The sequence below is a fragment of the Theropithecus gelada genome, chromosome 6, assembly GCF_003255815.1.
Source record: "Theropithecus gelada isolate Dixy chromosome 6, Tgel_1.0, whole genome shotgun sequence".
NCBI classification, from domain to species: Eukaryota; Metazoa; Chordata; class Mammalia; order Primates; family Cercopithecidae; genus Theropithecus; species Theropithecus gelada.
The window spans coordinates 23,326,898-23,331,007 of record NC_037673.1 but is presented as its reverse complement, the minus strand read 5'-3'; the positions used below and the strand labels follow the sequence as shown (position 1 = coordinate 23,331,007).

The 4,110-nt window shown below is 40.1% G+C and overlaps 1 pseudogene; it reads left to right on the top strand.

The window, feature by feature from the left end:
• The first annotated feature begins 2,539 nt into the window (after window positions 1–2,539).
• Window positions 2,540–3,778, top strand: LOC112626719 (annotated as a pseudogene).
• The last annotated feature ends 332 nt before the right edge of the window (window positions 3,779–4,110 follow it).

The following is a 4,110-nucleotide window of genomic DNA, read 5'->3' as shown; positions in this document are numbered from 1 at the left end:
AGTCTGGGCACGATGGCTCACGCCCATAATCCCAGAGCTTTGGGAGGCCAAGGCAGGCGGATCACGAGGTCAAGAGATCGAGACCATCCTGGCCAACACAGTGAAACCCCGTCTCTACTAAAAATACAAAATTAGCTGGGCGCTAATGTGGTGGTGCGTGCCTGTAGTCCCAGCTACTCGGGAGGGTGAGGCAGGAGAATCACTTTAATCTGAGAGGTGGAGGTTGCAGTGAGCTGAGGTCGCACCACTGCACTACAGCCTGGCAACAGACCGAGACTCCGTCTCAAAAAAAAAAAAAAAAAAAAAAAAAGACAACTGTTATCCTGATCAATAGAAACCTAACACCCTCTCCCTAAGTGTCTCTTCAGCTTTTTTTTCATATCATGCATCCTCATTGTATTCTTTGCTCTGTCATCTCTGACCTTTTACTTTTTGGGGTCTCTGTACTCATTAGGAGTGCCCCTACATATTGCATTACACTTTATGTGCTATTTCCTGTGTCTTGGCTTCTCTTTGCTGCCCCACTTTTTATCTGGTTTTTTGATTATTCAACCATTAATGCATTATATTCCATTTTTTGATTTCCACTTTCACTAATCATGATTATGTCAAATCTTACTTCCATAAGCCCTCAAAGAGTTAGTTCCTTTATAGCAGTAATGATGGACACACATTTATAGTGTCTGTTGCGTTTGATTAATGTGCTTCTCTATCTCTGGATTTTAAGTACAAAGCAGGCCAAAATAACATCTGTTTTTGTTATCAACACATAAAAAATCATAACAACTTTAAGGGCTCAATAGTGTTTTGATAAATATTTATACATTAATTTCCTGCTGAAATTAGTCCCCAGACTTAAACATTTGAAAACTATTTTTTGAGCCCCTCCCATACTGTTGTCTCAATACTAGGCATTAAAAATACGGTGATGCCTAAAATATACTTATGCATCCTCATGAAACTAGGAGGATCCTCATGAAGCAATGAGTCTAATAGATAGCATAAGTGTTAGGTATTACTTTTTAGTCTCAGAAGCATATATTAAAAGGTCTGTAAAACAATAGACTATTTAAAATCTATCTTGTCTGTATTCACCATGTAACCTTTACATTTAAGTGTTATTCAAATATAAAGAAACAAATTATGAAAAAGTAAGACAACTTCCACTTTTGGGGACATATAAATCTTTATAGGAATAATCAATTGTATCTATTTTATCAGGTACCCCTGAGTCAACACATAAGTATGAGAAGAAGAAAAATGCTAGAAAATAAATGCAAAATATTTTAAATAAAAGAAGTTTAATGTACAAAACTAAAATACAGTGGAAAATAAAGTTTCATTTCCTAAAAATTCTGTTTCTTCTCATAACCAGTTCAGTAAACAAAACAAAACTCTGAATGTATAGATGTACAAAAGCAATTCTATCAAATGGCAAGAATATCATTTTGAAGTTTGTATCTTTCTAATAGTGGATATCTCAGTTTTACTACTTTGCATTGTTGGTCTGCTTATGAGAGCCTCTAGAATTTTATTGGAAATTCAGGAAAATCATGTCTATCCTATAATACACTATAATTTTCTTCAGTTGTTCCTATAAGCTAAGAAAAATATAGTGAAATAGTCCAATAACAGAATAGTCCAATAACAGTCCCATATCTTTCTGATTTTGGATACTACAATTACTATTTTGTATGATTGAATCCCATGCTCAGACCTTCAGCGTTTTATTTGAAATTCATGAAATTATATATAGCTTGCAATATAGATATTTCTATAATAAGTTATGGAAAGCAAAGTGATATAATATAGCATAGGCTTCTCCAGATGTCCATCCAAATAAAAATCATATTGAAATAGAGGCCCAACCAGGCATGGTGGCTCAAGCCTATAATCCCAGCACTTTGGAAGGCCAAGGAGGGTGGATCACTTTAGGTCAGGAGTTCAAGACCAGCCTGACCAAAAGTGTGAAACCCCGTCTCCACTAAAAGTACAAAAATTCGCCGGAGGAGGAGCAAGCTGGAATGGGTGGCGGCTGCGTAGTCTCCGGGATCCCAAGGCCTGGAGGAGGGGTCTGTGAATGGCCAGCTGGCTTTTCCCTGAGTCCGGTCCCAAGCCGGCCTCCCTTGGGCCAGCCCGATGTGACTGAGCCCAGTGGAACCTGAGCAAGGAGCGGGTCCCTCGTGGAGCCGGAGGGCGGGAGGAACGTGACATCGCGGAGATGGTTTCACCCAAGTATCACTGGTGTGGAGGCAGAAAACCTGACGACAAGAGGAGTTGATGGCAGCTTTTTGGCAAGGCCTACTAAAAGTAACCCTGGAGACTTCACACTTTCCGTTGGAAGAAATGGAGCTGTCACCCACATCAAGATTCAGAACACTGGTGATTACTATGACCTGTATGGAGGGGAGAAATTTGCCACTTTGGCTGAGTTGGTCCAGTATTACATGGAACATCATGGACAATTAAAAGAGAAGAATGGAGATGTTGTTGAGCTTAAATATCCTCTGAACTGTGCAGATCCGAAAAGTAACTGAAATACAACGTTGGTGGAGGAGAACAGTTTGATTCTTCGACAGATCTTGAGCAACATTACAAGAAGAATCCTATGATGGAAACATTGGGTACAGTGCTACAACTCAAGCAGCCCCTTAACACGACTTGTATAAATGCTTGTATAAATGTTGCAGAGTTCGAGAACTAAGCAAATTAGCTGAGACCACAGACAAAGTCAAACAAGGCTTTTGGGAAGAATTTGAGACACTACAACAACAAGAGGGCACACCTCTCTACAGCCGAAAAGAGGGTCAAAGACAAGAAAACAAAAACAAAAAAGGATATAAAAACATCCTGCCCTTTGATCGTACCAGGGTTGTCTTACAAGACAGTGATCCCAATGAGCCTGTTTCAGATTACATCAAAGCAAATATCATCATGTCTGAATTTGAAACCAAGTGCAACAATTCAAAGTCCAGAAAGAGTTACATTGCCACACAAGGCTGCCTGCAAAACATGGTGAGTAACTTTTGCAGATGGTGTTCCAGGAAAACTCCCAAGTGATTGTCATGACAACAAAAGAAGTGGAGAGAGGAAAGAGTAAATGTGTCAAATACTGGCCTGATGAGTATGCTCTGAAAGAATATGGTGTCATGCATGTTAGGAGCATCAAAGAAAGCACTCTTCATGACTATACGCTAAGAGAACTTAAACTTTCAAAGGTTGGACAAGGGAACATGGAGAGAATGGTCTGGCAATACCACTTTCAGACCTGGCTGGACCATGGAGTGCCCAGTGACCCTGGGGGTATGCTGGACTTCCTGGAGGAGGTGCACCATAAACAGGAGAGCATCATTCATGGATGCAGGGCCATTCGTGGTGCACTGCAGTGCTGGAATTGGCCGGACACGGATGTTGATTGTGATTGATGCTCTTATTGACATAATCAGAGAGAAAGGTGTTGACTGTGACACTGACGTTCTCAAAACCATCCAGATGGTGTGGTCTCAGAGGTCAGGGATGGTTCAGACAGAAGCACAGTACCAATTTATCTATATGGCAGTCCAGCATTATATTGAAACACAACAGCGCAGGATTGAAGAGCAGAAAATCAAGAGTAAAGGGCACAAATATACAAATATTAAGTATTCTCTAGCAGACCAGACAAGTGGAGATCAGAGCCCCATCCCGCCGTGTACTCCAACACCACCCTGTGCAGAAATGAGAGAAGACAGTGCTAGAGTCTGAAAACGTGATGCAACAGCAGAAAAGTTTCAGATGAGAAAACCTGCCAGAACTTCAGCACAGAAATAGATGTGGACTTTCACCCTCTCCCTAAAAAGATCAAGAACAGATGCGAGAAAGTTTATGTGAAGACAGAATTTGAATTTGGAAGGCTTGCATTGTGGTTGACTACCTCTGATAAGCAAAATTTGAAACCATTTAAAGACCACGTATTTTAACTCAACAATACCTGCTTCTCAATTACTCATTTCCCCAGATAACAAGAATTATCTCTACAATGTAGACAACATTATATTTTATAGAATTTGTTTTATCTTAAGGAAGCAGTTAAATTGTGCACTGTATTTTGCAGATGGTGGGGATTCAAAT